The sequence below is a fragment of the Heterocephalus glaber genome, unplaced genomic scaffold, assembly GCF_053883595.1.
Source record: "Heterocephalus glaber isolate CG9 unplaced genomic scaffold, H.glaber_assembly_v1.0 deba00001553, whole genome shotgun sequence".
NCBI classification, from domain to species: Eukaryota; Metazoa; Chordata; class Mammalia; order Rodentia; family Bathyergidae; genus Heterocephalus; species Heterocephalus glaber.
In genome coordinates this window covers 14,585,397-14,603,764 of record NW_028258344.1, presented here as the reverse complement: position 1 = coordinate 14,603,764, position 18,368 = coordinate 14,585,397, and the positions used below count along the sequence as shown (strand labels likewise).

General features: G+C 44.9%; 1 long non-coding RNA gene across 5 annotated transcripts in view; it reads left to right on the top strand.

Annotated features, from left to right (window-relative positions):
* LOC110348587 (uncharacterized) overlaps positions 1-17,540 on the top strand; it is a 46,373-nt gene extending 28,833 nt beyond the window's left edge. For all 5 annotated transcript variants that reach the window (XR_015442726.1, XR_015442725.1, XR_015442727.1 and 2 more), the window contains one exon: positions 10,678-17,540. This is a non-coding gene — a long non-coding RNA (uncharacterized LOC110348587). The remainder of the gene's footprint in view (positions 1-10,677) is intronic.
* The last annotated feature ends 828 nt before the right edge of the window (positions 17,541-18,368 follow it).

Genomic DNA, 18,368 nt, shown 5'->3' with positions numbered 1-18,368 from the left:
AAGCCCTGAGTTTGATTCCTGGTACTGGAGGGGAAAAAAGGAAAAAAAAGGGCCAGGGATTTAGCTCAGTGCTTTTGCCGCCTGCTGCACAAGTGCAAGGACCTGAGTTCGATCCCCGGTACCAAAAAAAACCATACCAAACCAAAACAAAACAAAAAAACCCACCCAGAATAACAGAACGGTGGTTGCTTAGGACTGGGGCAGGGAAGATGCAGAGTTTAGTGTCTCCTGGGTGTGGCATTTCAGTTTGGGAAGTAACAACAAAGTACCGGAGATGATAAATGGTGATGATTTCACAGCAGTGTCATTGTACTCATTGCCACTAAACTGTACACTAAAAACTGGTTAAATCCCTGGGTGTGGTATGATCCCAACACTCAGGAGGTTGAGGCAGGAGGATCGCTGTGAGTTCGAGGGCAGCCTGGGCTACATAGTAAGTTTGAGACCTGTTTGAACTACCTAGGGAGACCCTGTCTCAGAAAAAAAAACAAAAACAAAAACAAAAAACCAACAACAGCAACAACAACAAAAAAGGAAATAGAAGGTCTTTGCAGATGTAATCCAGGGGAGATTCTCAAGAAGAGATCATCCTGAATTTCCCAGTAACTCCAAGTCCAACAGGTGTTGATAAGACAGCAGGAAAGACCGGTAGAAGGTCCTGTGGAGGCAGAGGCTGAGCCTGGGATCTCGCTGGAGCTGGGAGCGGCTGGCAGAGCCGAGCAGAGCTCCCTGCAGCCCTGCAGCACAGCCTGGCAACTCCTTGCTTTCACACCTGGCCCCCAGAACCCTGGAAGGATACATTTCTATGACCTGAAATCACTCTGCTGATGGAATTTGGTGCTGGAGGCCCAGGAAACTAACAGGACAGTGTCACAGAGCGGAATGAAGTGGAACCCCACTGCTTGCAAACTCCTGGTACAGGATTTATTGACCTCGGTACTGAGGAAGGTGACATTCAGCACCATCATGTGCGTCCTTCATCTTGCCACCAGCACGATCTGACACTCACACCCACCCCGCTTGGCTCCGTATTCCTGAGCCACTGGTGTGGACAGGCACAGGTGACACCCAAGGTGACTCATTAGCAAGACAAGTCTCCAATTTAGCACTCCAGTGTCAGAAAACATACCTCTAATGGGGGATGAGTGTTACCCAAATGAGCCCCAGGAGGGTAATCACCTCTGTGGTTTTGGGCTGAAGTACCTCGGGGTTGCGTCCTCAAGGTGTTATTATTGGAGTGATGGTCAGGCTTTGAACACCTTGTGAAGACAGGAAAATTACTGTTCCTCCAGGAGCAGCTGGCCATACATTTCTTTGTATTTCCTTGTATCCTGCCTCCTTCCTTCCCTCTTTTCTTTTTTGGTACCGGGGATCGGGATCGAACTCAGGACCTTGCGCTTGCCAGGCCGACGGGGCGCCACTGAGCTACATCTCCAGCCCTCCTTCCTTCTTTTCTTCCCTCCTTCCCTCATTCTTTCCCTCTCTTTTTCCCTTTTTGGTTTTTTAAGATAGGATTTCACTATGTGATCCAGGCCAGCCTTGACCTCTGTATATAGCACACACTCACCTCAAACTCACAATCCTTCTGCCTCAAACTTCCAAGAGCTGATACAGGCAGGCACGACCATGCCATGTATTCTTTTGATTTTTTTTTAAAGGTAAAAAGTCAGTTGAATACTTCAGCAATCAAATTTTCTATTCTTCCTTTAAAGAGAAGCTCTGAGAGCTAAGCATTTTTAGAGTAAACATTAATTTTCTTAATAGCATTTAATTTTGTGTGTGTGTGTGTGTGTGCTGCTGGAGTTTGAACCCTGGCTACAGAGCAGGCTAAGCACATGCTTCCCCACTAAGCTACACCTTCAGCCTTCCTTCGTAACATCTTAAGACAGTGCTCTGATGGAGCATATATATTTGTAGTGCATATATATAGCATATATAGTGGAGGTGGGGGTGGCGTCTCCACTATGGAAGTGTTGAAGACAGCTGAACAAGTCAGCTCTCTTTCTGGGAGCACTTAGCTGATCTTTCCTCTGCCTCCTTCACCCCAACGAGGTGATTACTCCTTGGATTGGGATCCAGCACCTTTTGAGCACTTGCAAATCAAGATACCTCATCTTGGTTGATTATGAAACACAAAACAGTTTAGTCAATCACACTTCTGGGTGTGTTTGGATGAGTCATGGAGGCGTGGCCTTGGGGACTATATCTGGTCTCTGGTGCTGTTCTGCTTTCCAGCTGCCATGAACAGAGCAGATTTGCTCTGCCATGCTCTTTTCCACCATGCTGTTCCCACCCTGGAGCCAGCCATGGACTGAATCCCCTGAATCCATGAGCCAAATTAAACCTCTCCTCCTTTAAATTGTGGCTGTCAGATATTGTGTCTCAGTGATGGGAAAGCTGACCAATACAGACAGTTTAGCTTCAAGTTATAGATTCAGTTTCACTTACACTTTGCAATCCTCATTTATCAGAGAAATTTGAAACTAAATGCAATTTTTCCTATTTATACTTTTTAAATGAGTTTGAAAATCACTTGGAGAAAATCTTTCCCCATTCAGTTTATAAATTAGTGTGGGTCACTGAAAAATACTATATAATTCCCATTAATAATGGATTTGAAGCTTAAGCCCTGGAATCATGTTTTCGCTAAATGACATTTTATAACAGTGTCAAAATTTTAAAATTAACTGTTTTATAAGAAATAATTTTCAGGGCTGGGATTTAGCTCAATGGCGCCATGCCTGCCTCTCAAGTACAAGGTCCTGAGTTCAATCCCTGGTACTGGGGAAAAAAAAGAAAAAGAAATAATTTTCAGTCAAGCATGATGGTATATGCCTGTAATCCCAGCACTTGGGAGGCTGAGGCAGGTGGATTGGCATGAGTTTGAGGCCAGCCTGGGCTACATAGCAAGTTCAAGCCCACCCTGAGCTACATAGATAAACCATTTCAAAAAAACTAAAAAAAAAAAAAGAATTATTCGAGAAGACAAAAATCTTCTCCCTCTCTTTATTTTTTATATTTTATTTATTTACTTTATATTAGGGGTTGAACCCAGGGACTTCATACTAAGCCACATCCCCAGCCCTATTTAAATTTATTTATTTATTTATTTGTTTATTTTTGGTGCCAGGGATCAAACTCAGGACCTTGCACTTGCAAGGCAGGCATGGCACCACTGAGCTAAATCCCCAGCCCTTAAATTTTTTATTTCACACAAAATTTTCTTTTTATTTCAAGGCCAAGTCTCAATAAATTGCCCAGGCTAGGCTCACATTTTCAGTCCTTCTGCCTCAGTTGCCAGAGTGGGGGGATCACAGGTGTGTACCACCATGCCCAGCTAAATATTTCTTTAAAAGGAGTGTTGGGGCTACAGTACTCCATGTGTGTGTCATCACACTGGGTGTGAATAATTTATTTTCCTCTTTAATTCTCAATGAAGTAATGTTCCTTTAGAAGTGGACCATGTAGTGAGACCCTGTCTAGAAAACAAAGAAATTATTAGTGAATACTATAATCCTTCCTTTCTTTTCTTTTTCTCCTTTTCTCTCTATTTCTCTCTCTCTCCCTCCCAACACCCCCCCACCCCCACCCCGGGCCTCCACAGTGAGCCACGTCCCCAGCCTCTTTAAAACAATTTCTTAGGGGGCTGGGGATTTAGCTCAGTGGTTTCGTCCCCTGCTGCGCAGGCGCAAGGACCCGAGTTTGATCCCCGGTACCAAAAAAAAAAAAAAAAAAAAAAAATTAAAACAGTTTCTTAGGGCTGGGGTTTTAGCTCAGTGGTTCCAGCACCTGCCTGGAAAGCGCAAGGGCCCGAGTTCGATTCCTGGTACCAAATTTCTTATTTCAGACAGACTAAGTTATCCAGGCTAAGCTTAAACTTTGGACCCTCCCAGCTCAGCCTCCCAGAGTGCTGGGATCACAGGCAGACCAAGCACCCTGGGCTGGCAGTTTCTGATGAAATCAAATGTATAATTAAACCCAGGGTACCATGCAAGCGATCTATGCTGAGCTACACCCCCAGCCTATGAATGAATGAAGCTTAAAACCGTATTAAAAGAAGCCAGGCCAGGGACTTAGCTCAGTGGTGCCGCCGCCGCCTGCCTCGAAAGTGCAAGGTCCTGAGTTCATCCCCAGTTCCAAAAAAAATTAAAAAATAAATGAAATAAAAGAAGTCAGACACCAGAGAGTATATCCTATGTGATTCCATATATATGAAGTAAAAGAGTATGAAAAATTAATCTGTGGGGACAGAAGACAGAATAGTGGCTGCTGAGGGGGTTTTGGGCTGGAAAGGGGCTTACTGCTCTGTACCTTCATTCAGCTGGCTGAGCTACCCACACGCAAAAATTCACTGCGCTAAAGATCTTTGTATTTTGCTGTGAATTATACCTTAACTAAAAAACAAAGTATAAGAGAAGCTAGTTTCATCCCCAATCTGACATGTGATGCTTTTTCGCCTTCGCTGTCATCACCATCATTGTTCCTGTCAGCGGTGGCGGCGCTGGGGATTCAGCCCAGGGCCTACACACTGAACTGCACCCTGAGTCCGATCCAACTCGGGACCTTGCGCTAGCGAGGCGGGCGGTGGAACCACTGAGCCAAATCCCCTGCCCTGACTGAGCCCTTTTTAATAAAAAAAAAAAAAATTTTTTTCCCTTTGATGCAGGGCCTCCCTATATAGTTCAGGCTGGCCTCTAACTTACTATGTATCCAGGCTGGGCTCAAACTCATGGAGATCCTCCTGCCTCAGTTCCCCCTGAGGGAACACAGGCCTGTGCCACCACACCTGGCTTTTTTAAAAATTTTAAGACAAGATCTCACTAGATTACCTAGGATGGGCTTGAATTTGTGATCCTCCTGCCTCAGCCTCCCATGGTGTTGGGATGACAGATGTCCTTCACCAGGCTTGGCTAGGTAACATTTTAAAATTAAGTAACACTGTCCTGAACTTCATCTCCCCAAGGGCATGTCCGGAGAAAACACAGCTTACTTTTTCCCCTCTGGCATCTTTGGAATTCAGAGCAGTGTAAATCAATATCCCGTACATCTTTAGCAGGCTATTTTTGTTGTTGTTCTTTTACTTGATTAAGAAATGTTAACAGGTTGGGGCTGTTGCTTGTGATGGAAAAGCTGCCTGGTAAGCAGAGGCAGTCGCTGTTGCATCTGCAGAACCCTTCCCCAAATATAAACACCACAGACGACTACAATGCAAACCCAAACCAAATAAAGACAAACACAAGAAACCTGATTTGATTGGTACATTTTGGGCATGCATAATAATGACACTCATGGTAGTTGCACATGGTACATCCCACCTCTTTTTTCCCATACCCTTCCTCCCCTCAAAAACCCTCCCCTCCCTATGTACAAACGTTTGTTTCCATTTTTTCTTCTATTTTCTCTTTTTGTTCCTTCCTTCCATTCTTCCTCCCTGCTCTCTTGTTTCCCTTCTAATTTGAACATTTTCTTCTCATTTCCCAATATCTGTTAGACATTTTAGTTCTTATTTCTACTTTTGGTTTCTCATACCAGAGAAACAATGTGGTGTTTAAACATGTGTGTCCCATTTATTTCATTAAGTATGGTCTTGAGGTATATCCATTTAGCTATAAATGTCTGAACCTCATCCTTCTTTATGGCAGAGTAGTACTCTATTGTATTAAAAACCCACATCTTAAAAAAAAAAAAAGCCTACACCTTTATCCACTCATCAGTTGATTGGCATTTGGGCTCTTTCCAAGACTTAACTATTACAAACTGTGGTGCTATAAACTCATGCTATAAACATGAGTGTGCATATATAGCTGTGGTATGATGCTTTTAATTCTTTTTTTTTGGTTGCGGGGATCAAACTTGGGACCTTGTGCTTTCGAGGCAGGCGGTAGAACCACTGAGCTAAATCCCCAGCCCCTGATGCTTTTAATTCTTTCAGGAAGATACCCAAAAGGGGAATAGCTGGGTCAAATGGAACCTCTGGTTTTGGTTTTTTGAGAAATCTCCACACTGATTTCCATAGTGGTTGTACCATTCTAAAATCCCACCAGCAGTGGAGAAGGGTTCCTTTTTTCCCTACCCCACCAGCATTTGATTTTGGTTGATTTCTTGATAGCAGCATTCTTTCTGGAGTGAGATAGAATCTCAGAGTTGTTTTAATTTGCTTCTCTCAAATGACCAGTGATGTTGGACATTTTTTCATTTATTTATTTGCTGTTTCTACTTCTTTATCTGAGAAGTGTCTATTCATTTCAGATGCCCATTTTGGATTGGGTCTTTAAATTTGGTGGGGTCTGAATTTTTGGAGTTCTTTATATAGTCTAGATAGTAGTCGTTTGATAAATAGCTGGTAAAAGTTTTATTCAACGCTGTAGGTTGTCTCTTTGCTCTGTTGGTGGTTTCTCTTCCTGTGCAAAATCTTTTAAATAAGATGAGGTCCCAGTTGTTGATTCTTTGTAGTATTTTTTTTTTTATTCTTTGTAGTATTTCCCATGCAGTCTGGGTTTTGTTCATGAAGTCTTTGCCTACTTCTATGTCCTCAAGTGTTCTACCTATTCTCTCTTCCAGCAGATTTAGTGTTTCTGTTTTAATATTTAGATATTTGATCAGTTTTTATTTTAGTTTGGTGCCTGGTGAAAGATATGGGTCTGGTTTCAATTTTCGACATGTGGAAAGCCAGTTTTTCCAGCACCATTTATTAAAGAGGCTGTCTTCCAGTGAAGGTGTTTGGCTTCTTTGTCAAAGATAAAGTGGTTGAGTATGTCTAGAGTTGTTTCTGCATCTTCTAATCTGTTCCACTGGTCCTCAGGTCTGTTCTTTTGCCAGTACCATTTCTTTTTTTATCATAGTAGCTTTCTAGTATAATTTCAGGTCAGGAATTGTGATGTCCCCTGCTTTGCCTTTGTTGCTCAGAATTTCCTTTGCTGTTCTAGGGCTCTTCTGATTCCAAACGAATTTTAGGGTAGTTTTTTCTAGTTCTGTGGGATATGCTGTTGGAATTTTGATTGGGATTGCATTAAATCTGTATAACAGGGGCCGGGGATTTAGCTCAGTGGTTTTGCCGCCTGCTGCGCGAGCGCAAGGACCTGAGTTTGATACCTGGTACCAAAAAAAAAAAAAAAAAAATCTGTATAATGGGACTGGGGATTTAGCTCAGTGGTGTGGCTACCTGCCTCCCAAACACAGGGTCCTGAGTTTGATCCCAGGTACCAAAAAAAAAAAAAAAAAAGACAAATCTGTATAACAATTTTGGAAGTATGGTCATTTTCTTTGTGTGTGTGTGTGTGTGTGTGTACCAGGGATTGGTACCATGCAAGGCAGGTGTGGCGCCACTGAGCTAAATCCCCGGCTTGGCATCTTCACTCTATTGGTTCTTCCTATCTAAGAACAAGGGATATCTTTCCATTTTCTGATAAACTCTTCAATCTCCTTTTTCAGAGTACCGTAGTTTTCAATGTAGTGGTCTTTTACTTTGTTAGATTGATTCCTAGGTATTTCTTTTTTTTGGATGTGAAAGGTGTTGTTTCACTGATTTCTCTCTCAGTGAGTCTGTTATTCTTGTATGGGAAGGCTACTGATTTTTGAGTGTTGACTTTGTATCCAGCTACGCCACTGAATTTGGTTATCAAATCTAGAGCCTTTTGGTGGAGCGTTTGGGGTCTTTTATGTAGAGTATCGTGTCATCCACAAATAATGGCAGTTTAACTTCTTCCTTTCCTATCCTTATTCCTTTTATTTTCTTGCTTAATTGCTCTGGCTTATGTTTCCAGAACTATATTGAACAAGAGTGGTAACAGTGGACATCCTTGTCTTGTTCCTAATTTTATAGTGAAAGCTTTCAGTTTTTATCCATTTTGTATGATGCTGGCTATTGGTTTGCTGTAGATGGATTTTATCAGATTAAGATAAAGGTCATCTTTCGATCCCCGGTACCAAAAAAAAAAAAAAAAAGATAAAGGTCATCTATACCAATTTTCTGTAGAGTTTTTATCATGAATGGGGACCTTGTCAAATGCTTTTCCTTTTTTTCTTTTTTTTGGTACCGGGGATCGAACTCGGGTCCTTGTGCCTGCACAGCAGGCAGCGAAACCGCTGAGCTAAATCCCCAGCCCTCAAATGCTTTTTCTGCATCTATTGAAAGGATCCTATGGTTTTTGTCCTTGGCTCTGTTAACATAGTGTATTACATTTATTGATTTATGTATATTGAACCATCCCTGCATCCCTGAAATAAATCCAACGTCGTCATGGTGTTTAACCTTCTTGATGATTTGCTGCATTCTGTTTGCGAGAATCTTATTGAGGATGCATCTATGTACATTACGGAGATTGGCCTGTAGTTCTCTTTTTCGGTTGGATCCTTCTCTGCTTTTGGTATCAGGGTAATGATAGGTCTTCCACTACCTCAGCAGCTATTATGTATAGTAGCTGCCCTCTTCCTATGGTGCCTTGCCCCTCCCCTGGGTGATGTCATGCCAAGATGGTTGCTCCCACCAAAGAATAAACCCTTCCTCCCAGCATGCCCCTGGTCCCACCTAGAGAGTAACCTAATACTCGCTCACCCCCTACCACCTAGTGACGTCACCGGCTCCTCCACTCCCTGATCACTACCTCACTCAACCCCACCTCAGCCCCTACAAGCCCCACCCCAGTCTCTATAAAAGACTCTCCCTGCCCCAGCCATATTGCTTTTTGTCTCTCCTTTGTTCGGAGACAGCCCGGCAGATCTATTCCCCTAATAAAGGCTTGTTGTGGCCTGGTCTGGTCTTGGTCTTCGGCACTTTTACCTGACATTTCTGGTGCCGTGACTCGGATGGTAGATGGTCCATTAACGGATGATCCCCCGCAGGACGGGGTTGATTGGCCTTTTTGGCCATCTCCATCGGACCAACCCTATCTGCCGTTGCCAGGACCTGCCGGGGCTTTCTACCTTTGCCATTGCTGACACTACACATCCACACCGGTCACCAATCTCTGGGTGAGTAGGCAGTTCAGCCTCCCTCTCGTTGGGTTCTCTGTCTCATTTTCTCTCCCTTTGGGGACTTCTCAGAAATCCAAGCGCTTGGTCAGAGAAACCCCCACGGGCCCTGGGCCCAGGACCGTGCCCCTGAGAGACGTCCCATCGGCCCAGCTCCTCTCGTTCTCTCCCTCTGGGAGACTAACTCGGAGATTGTCAAAGGAGACAAGGACGCTTCTCCTCTTTGTCCCTCTCCCAGGGGGCTATCTCCTCCTCACCCACCCTAACATGGGAGCCCAACAATCCAAACCCCTTCCCTCAACGCCTCTGGGCTGCCTCCTGGCACAACTTAAACCCCTTGGATTGTTGGGACCAGACTTTAAGCCAAAAAGACTTGTTTTCTATTGTAATCAGGTTTGGCCTCAGTATAAATTAGATAATGGGTTTCAATGGCCTGAAAATGGCACTTTTGATTTTAATATACTACAGAATTTACACAACTTCTGTCAGCGCAATGGCAAATGGTCAGAAATCCCCTACATACAAGCCTTTTTCTACCTACGCTCTCGGCCCTCCCTCTGTCAATCCTGTTCTCCTTCTCAAGTACTCCTAGCCCAAGCCTCACAGCCCATCCTTCCCGATTCCACTCTTTCTGATTCTGACTCATTTGATCCAGCTGATCACTCACCACTAACACTTCCCCCACCTTATAAACCCCCAAATTCTTCTTATGTCTCATCCCGTGCTTCTTCTCCTCCGCCATCTTGTACCTCTTCTTTGTCTCCTTTCACCTCACCGCATGGCCCTTCTCCTCCGCCATCTTGTGACCCTCCTCCTCCGCCATCTTGTACCTCTTCTTTGTCTCCTTTCACCTCACCACATGGCCCTTCTCCTCCGCCATCTTGTGACCCTCCTCCTCCGCCATCTTGTACCTCTCCTTTGTCTCCTTCTTCTCCCCCGCCATCTTGTGACCCTCCTTTACCTCCTCCTACCCCATCCCCTACACCTCACATCTCCCCACCCCACACCCGTTCTCGCTATCCCGCCCTTCCACCTTTAGCCCTGGCCACACAGATGCCCCTCCGAGAGGTAGCCGGGACTGAGGGCATTGTTAGAGTACATGTTCCCTTCTCTTTCTCTGACCTTTCTCAAATTGAAAAACGCCTAGGCTCCTTTTTCTCTGATCCCGATGTTTATATCAAAGAATTTCGCTACCTTACTCAGTCTTATGATATGACCTGGCGAGATATTTATACAATTCTTTCAACTACTCTCTCCCCAGAGGAACGCCAGAGGGTCTGGAGGGCAGCCCAGGCAGCAGCAGATGATTTTCATGCCACAGATCCAACTAAACTAGTGGGTACCCAGGCAGTGCCAGATACTCAACCTGATTGGACTTACCAGGATGGAGACCCAGGCAGAGATCTCCGAGACTACATGATTGTTTGTCTCGGAGAAGGCTTAAAGAGAATTTCACAAAAGACAGTTAATTTTGATAAAATTAGGGAAATAACTCAGGGACCCCAAGAAAATCCAGCACAGTTTCTTTCTAGGTTGGCTGATGCTCTTCAAAAATATACCAAAATTGATCCCACCTCTCAGGCAGGCACGATTGTTATTAACACCCATTTTATTTCACAGTCTGCCCCTGACATCAGGAGAAAACTAAAAAGGGTTGAGGAGGGCCCCCAGGCCACACAAACTGAGCTCCTCAATGTTGCTTTTAAGGTGTTCAATCACCGTGAGGAACAAGCAAAACAACAAAAAGTGGCCAATTACCAGATGCTGGCAGCAGCCCTACAGGGTAAACCACCGTCCTGCAAAAGGACATTTACTCGTGATGGGCCTCCTGGGGCCTGTTTTAAGTGTAATCAGACTGGACACTGGGCTAGAGAATGTCCCAATCCCAAGCCACCGCCTGGCCCTTGTCCCGACTGCAAGCAGACGGGTCACTGGAGGGTTGACTGTCCCCTTCGCCAAAGAGGTAAGAGGCCATCCCCTCCTCAAACCCAGTCAGCAGGTGTGGAGACGTCTCTGTCAGAGCTCATCGGCCTGGCGACAGAGGATTGACGGTGCCCAGGGTCATCTACAGCCCCCACGGCCATCACTCTCAATGAGCCCAGGGTAACTGTCAGCGTCTCAGGTAGGCCTATTTCATTTTTACTTGATACGGGGGCTACCTATTCGGCCTTACCACAGTACTCAGGTCCTACACATCCCTCCACAGTAACTATTGTGGGAGTTCAGGGAATACACTCAAGCCCACTAAGTACACCACCCCTAGCTTGTTCTCTGCTGGGCAGTACATTTTCACATAGTTTCTTGGTTATTCCTAGCTGCCCTACCCCCATTTTGGGGAGAGATATTTTAACTAAATTTAGGGCTTCACTCACCCTTCACTCAGCCAATTTAGACCCTACCAGTATTCTGCTGCTCCTGGCTGCCCCCCTGACAGATTCAACTCCCAATCTAACTTCACCTTCTCCTAGGGAGCTTTATATTGACCCCTCAGTCTGGGACACCTCTACCCCTTCTGTGGCTAAACATCACCCTCCCATTCAGATCTCTCTCAAAGATATCACTCAATTTCCAAATGTTCCCCAATACCCTTTAGCATTAAAACATTTAAAAGGATTAAAGTCTGTAATTACCAGTCTACTCAACAAGGGACTTCTCAGACCAACTCACTCCCCCTACAACACTCCTATCCTTCCAGTTTTAAAAACAAATGGTTCCTACAGATTAGTACAAGACTTAAGAGCCATCAATTCTGCCGTACTTCCTTTACACCCTGTTGTTCCCAACCCCTACACATTACTGTCCCATATCCCCTCTTCTTCATGTTATTTCACGGTTCTAGACCTCAAAGATGCCTTTTTCACCATCCCCCTACACCCCAACTCACAAAATCTTTTTGCTTTCACATGGACTGACCCTGATACAGGACACTCTCAACAACTTACTTGGACAGTTCTTCCACAGGGTTTCCGGGATAGTCCACACCTCTTTGGACAGGCCTTGGCTACTGACCTCTTAAAGTTAAACCTGTCTCCCTCTAAGCTGCTCCAATATGTAGATGACTTACTTTTGTGCAGCCCCACCTTCACACTCTCTCAACAACACACGGCCTCATTACTTAATTTCTTATATAAAAAGGGGTACCGAGTCTCTAGGGACAAGGCCCAACTCTCCCAACTCACAGTACAATACCTTGGGGTTAAGATCTCATATCAGCAACGAGAGATCACCTTGGACCGTAAACAACTTATTCGGGACCTCCCCATCCCCTCCTCCAAGGCTGAGATCCTGTCTTTCCTGGGGCTCGCAGGCTTTCTCCGCTTATGGATAGCAAACTTCAGTCTACTTGCTAAACCCCTGTATGATGCTTCCAAGGGAGACCCAAATGAACCTATAAATAATACTTCTATCAAGGGACCATTTCTCAGGCTTCAGGCTGCTATCCTCTCTGCCCCAGCACTGGCTCTCCCAGATCTTCAAAAGCCATTCATTCTGTATGTCACTGAACGAACAGGATTGGCTTTGGGAGTTCTGGGACAAAACATAGGATCACACTTTGTCCCAGTTGCCTACCTGTCTAAACAGCTTGATTACACAGTCCGAGGCTGGCCTACATGTTTACGTGCTCTGGCGGCTGCTTCCCTCTTAGCCCAAGAAAGTTCCAAACTTACCTTTGGCCAACCAACGACAGTGAAGTCACCCCACCGCCTACAGGACTTACTCACTCATTATAGCCTCTCACACCTGTCCCCCTCTAGGCTACAGCTCTTCCATACCACTTTTATAGAAAACCCATCTTTCTCTCTTCAGTCCTGCCCCTCCCTTAACCCAGCCACTCTCCTTCCTGAGCCTGTTCAGACACTCTCCCACTCGTGCACAGAAACAATTGAAAACCTCCTTCCCTCTCTCCCTAATGTCTCCTCAGAGGCTATCTCAGACCCAGAATTCACATGGTTTATTGATGGCAGCTCAATTTCCAGCCATGTGCCTGGCCAGAAGGGGGCAGGATATGCAATAGTTTCTTTCACACAGACCATTGAGGCTAACACACTCCCACACAACACTACCTCTCAACAAGCAGAATTAATTGCACTCATCCGAGCTCTTACTCTAGCTCACAACAGACGAGGCAATATTTATACTGACTCCAAATATGCATACCACATCCTACACTCTCATAACTCCACTTGGAGAGAAAGAGGCTTTATGACCACAAAAGGGACACCCATTATTAATGGACGTCTAATACATGCCCTTCTCCAAGCGGCCACCCTCCCAACACAAGTGGGGGTCATTCATTGTAAAGGACATCAATCATCTTCCTCTCCTATAGCTCAGGGAAACAACAGAGCAGATCAAACTGCCCGCAATATGGCACAACAATGTGTTCCCCAAAGCCAAAACCAGTTGTTAATCATTCCACCCTTAAAACCTAACTACTCTCCTCAGGAAAAGTCCAAATACATGAAAAAGGGTGCTACACTAAGAAATGATTGGCTTCTATATCGGGGACGCCATGTCATACCTGATGATCAAATAATTCCTCTCCTCACTGACATACATAACTCACTCCATATAGGAACCCAACCCCTCCTGCACCTTCTCAGGCCTTTTCTATACCACCCATCCTTAGCATCACACACACAGACAATAACACAGGCCTGTCCCATTTGCTCAACCACCAGTCCCCAAGGTGGCTTTCAAACACGCACAAAGACTCACCAGTCCAGGGGACAACTACCAGGAGAAGATTGGCAAATTGATTTCACACATATGCCACCTGTAAAAAAGGTTAAATATCTCCTAACCTTGGTAGATACTTTCACGGGGTTGATAGAGGCCTTTCCCTGCAGGTCAGAAGGAGCAGCTGCTGTAGTTCATGTGCTCCTAACAGAAATCATTCCTCGATTTGGCCTTCCACGTTCCATTCAATCAGACAATGGACCTGCCTTCATCTCTCAGATCACCCGACAGGTAACAGAGACACTCAATATACAGTGGAAACTACACATCCCATATCGACCTCAATCATCAGGCAAGGTAGAACGAGCCAATGGGTTAATTAAAATTCAGCTAACTAAACTCTCAATAGAGCTCAAACAAAATTGGATTACCCTCCTCCCTTTAGCTCTCATGAGGCTTCGCTCGACACCACGAAAACCATTAAATTTAACCCCCTTTGAGTTGATGTATGGACGACCTCTCTTGTTTTCTAACTTACCAGACCCATCACCAGCACTTGCTGATTATATCCCAACACTTAACTATGCCCGTCGTCTCCTTCAAACTCTGGCTAACCAAACTCTCCCCTTTCCGGACTCGTCAGGTATTGTACATCCTCCTCCTCTTTCTCCAGGTAACCAGGTATATCTCAAGACCCTGTCCCCAAGACCCCTCCAGCCACATTGGGAGGGACCTTTCACTGTTTCATTAATAACTCCTACTGCGGTAAAACTCCAGGAAAGAGTCCCCTGGTTCCATCTTTCCAGGATAAAAAAGGCTCCTCCAGATTCCCAGATAAAACAGCCTGAACAACAATCTAACACTGCCAGATACTCCTCTATTTTCACAGGACCTACTAAACTCAGATTATTCCGTACTCTCACACAGATTCCAGAGGAAAGTTAACCTCTCTCTCTCATTGACATCTCTAACTTTATCGGCTCAAAATCCAATTGACTTTCCTAGGTAATACGGATGCACATCCTCTTACAGCAGCAGTTTCGGGCCTTCCTTGAGTGTGCTCTGGAAAACGTCGCTTGGTGCTCCCCACAGGACGACATCCCTGAGACAATCTTCCAGTGGGTAACAGACCTCTGGTTACAGGGAACACTAGCTGATTTTTCATGTTTTGAGATAGAGCTCTTTTCTTTTCTCCTCATTTGCTGTTTGTACACACACCTTCATCTGCCTCAAGACATTCCCCTTTGTTAGGGGACCCATGGGGTATTGTGATTCCATATACACAGGGTCACCTACAGATATCCTCAGCCTTCTCTTATTAATTCTTTCGGGCCTTCTCTTTGGGATTGGGCTCAGTGCCACTGCCCCAAGAGACTGGAAAACCATAGACAAATGTATTCTGGCAGCAATATACTACCTCATCATTACCCTCATTAGTATTATTGGTTGTCTACAGTAATTTATCAAGGGTAACTAACAGCTGTCATTAGGGCTCCCTCACAAGTTTTTTTTTCTCTCACGGTAACCTATTACCTAATTATCACCCTTCCCAGTATTATTTGTCCTCACAAATACACAAAATGTTTCTTCACTCCTCTCTCCTTCCCTTTGACAAGACTCTTCACCATTCCATCATACACTACGGGGTCCACATCACAATTCTCCTAAGTGCCCTCATCTCCATCTTCCTCTTTCCTCTACATGCAGTTTCCATGGCCCCACCCTTACCCGTCAACCCTACACACATATACAATGACCTCCAATTGACTCACTCCTCACTTCCACACTATCTAGATAACATGCTCCAGCTAACCCACTCTCTATTAAATCAATTCAACCCATCTCTAGCCAGTAACTGTTGGCTCTGTATGTCCCTATCCACTGCTTCTTATACAGCCATCCCGGTACCTGCAAAAGTCTGGGCTACAACCAGTCTTACTTACCATCCTCAATATAAGATGGGAAACCCTTTACAGTTATTTAATAAACAGTCCCTCACCAACTTTCGCATCACTGATATGACAAGAAGAACACAAACAGGTCGTGCAGCCCAACTCCTTCAATCGTACATGGCTAACCTGTCTCTATATGAGAGTAAGGAAAAGCCTATACTTGGACCTATAGCTGGTAACATCATCTTGAGCTTTCAGGCCCCACTTTGTTTTCAGCGTAACTTGTCCATGGGCTCCATGTTGGGACACCTTCCCTCTTGGAAGTGTAATTACACATTACAATTACAGGCCCCATCAGGTCATACTAACTACAAGGTCACCCAAAATGCCCCCTTTGTTCAGCCTGTCCGCTTCACTGGGGCTCCAAAAATTATGACACAGGGTCTTCTCAGCAAAGATTCTGGGTTTTGCAATGGTCGACATATGCCCTGCATGACTATACATCCCTGGACTCCTTGCAACACAGCCCCCTCAGTCTCAGAATGCCTCCTTATTCCAACATTTAACCATTCTCCAGAATGGCTTCTGGTAGATACCAGGAGATTCTTCCTCCAATGGGAAAATAAGACCAACAATGCCCAACAAATTTCACGCCAAAGACCTTTTCAACCCTTAACAGGTGCTGTGCTGGCAGGAACACTAGGAATATGGGAAATGGAGAATAACAAACTCACACATCTTTTCGACATACACAACCAATTCTGTTTACCCAGTCAAGGGATCTTCTTCCGTTGTGGAACTTCAGCCCACCTGTGCCTGCCAACTAACTGGACAGGGACTTGCACTCTAGTTTACCTCAGCCCGAACATTGATATAGCCCCCAATAATCAAACTTTATCAGTGCCAACAAAAACACAGGTCAGACACAAACGAGCTGTCCAATTAATACCCTTACTTGTAGGACTAGGCATCACTGCTGCTTTAGGGACAGGAGTAGGGGGCCTAGCTACCTCACTAACTCAATTCCAAACTCTCTCTAAAGAGCTAAGTGACAGCCTTAAAGAAATAGCTAGATCAATCACAACTTTACAGAACCAACTAGATTCCTTAGCGGCTGTCACTCTCCAAAATAGGAAGGGACTAGATCTCCTTACAGCAGAGAAGGGTGGTATATGTCTTTTCCTAGGAGAGGAATGTTGTTTTTATACAAATCAATCGGGTTTAGTACGAGATGCAGCAAAAAGGCTCACTGAAAGGGCCTCAAACATTGATCAACGCATGAACAATTGGGTAAATGAAAATCTCTTTTCCCTAAGTAGTTGGCTGCCCTGGCTCCTTCCTCTGATAGGACCATTGGTCACCATCTGCCTTATCTTACTCTTCGGACCCTGTCTGGTTCGCTGTTTTCAAAATTTCTTGCAGGAACGAATGAGGGCATTCACCAACCAGACAGTCACGGAATTCATCATGGCAGGGTACCAGCCAGTACGACAAATAGAAGAGGTCCCCACTTGCCATAGGCCTCATCAGATCCAGGTCTAGCCCCAATCTTCACCCCTGGTCAGCAGGAAGCAGCTCCAGAAGAAGAGACCTTCGCCCAACTGTCATAAAACAAAAGCCTGGAATGATAGGTCTTCCACTACCTCAGCAGCTATTATGTATAGTAGCTGCCCTCTTCCTATGGTGCCTTGCCCCTCCCCTGGGTGATGTCATGCCAAGATGGTTGCTCCCACCAAAGAATAAACCCTTCCTCCCAGCATGCCCCTGGTCCCACCTAGAGAGTAACCTAATACTCGCTCACCCCCTACCACCTAGTGACGTCACTGGCTCCTCCACTCCCTGATCACTACCTCACTCAACCCCACCTCAGCCCCTACAAGCCCCACCCCAGTCTCTATAAAAGACTCTCCCTGCCCCAGCCATATTGCTTTTTGTCTCTCCTTTGTTCGGAGACAGCCCGGCAGATCTATTCCCCTAATAAAGGCTTGTTGTGGCCTGGTCTGGTCTTGGTCTTCGGCACTTTTACCTGACAGGTAATGCTTGCTTCCAGGAATGAATTTGGGGGTATTGCTTGCCTTTCAATTTCTTTAAAGAGTTTGAGAAGTAGCACCATTAGGTCTTCTCTAAATGTCTTGTAGAATTCAGCAGTGAATCTGTCAGGTCCTGGGCTTTTCTTTGTTGGTAGATTTTTTTTTTTGGTACCGGGGATTGAACTCAGGTCCTCACCCTTGCGAGTCAGGTGGAGGAACCACTGAGCTAAATCCCTGGCTGTAGAATACAGGTTCCTGAAGTAGGTATTGAAGATCTTCTGGATTTCTGCAGGATCAGTTGTGATTTTACCCTTTTTATTCCTAATTGCATGGATTTGAGTCTTTTCTTTCCTTCTTTTTGATAAGGTTGGCTAAGGGTTTGTCAGTTTTACTTAATCTTTCAAAGAGCCAACTCTTCAATTCATTGATTCTTGCATTTTTTTTTTAAGTCTCCATTACATTAATTTGTCCTTTGATTTTTTTTTTTTTTTTTTTGGTAATAGGGATCAAACTTGGGGCCTTGCACTTGCGAGGCAGGCACTGGAACCACTGAGCTGAATCCCCAGCCCTCTGCTTTGATTTTTATAATTTCCTCCTTTGTATGAGCTTTAGGCTTGACTTGCTCTTCTTTTTCTAGAAAGTTGAGGTTCAACACTAGGTTGTTTATTTGAGCCCACTCTGTTTTCCTCATGGGTATTCACCACTATAAATTTCCCTCATAGAGGGCTGGGGATTTAGCTCAGTGGTTCCACTGCCTGCCTCGAAAGCATAAAGTCCCAAGTTTGATCCCTGGTAC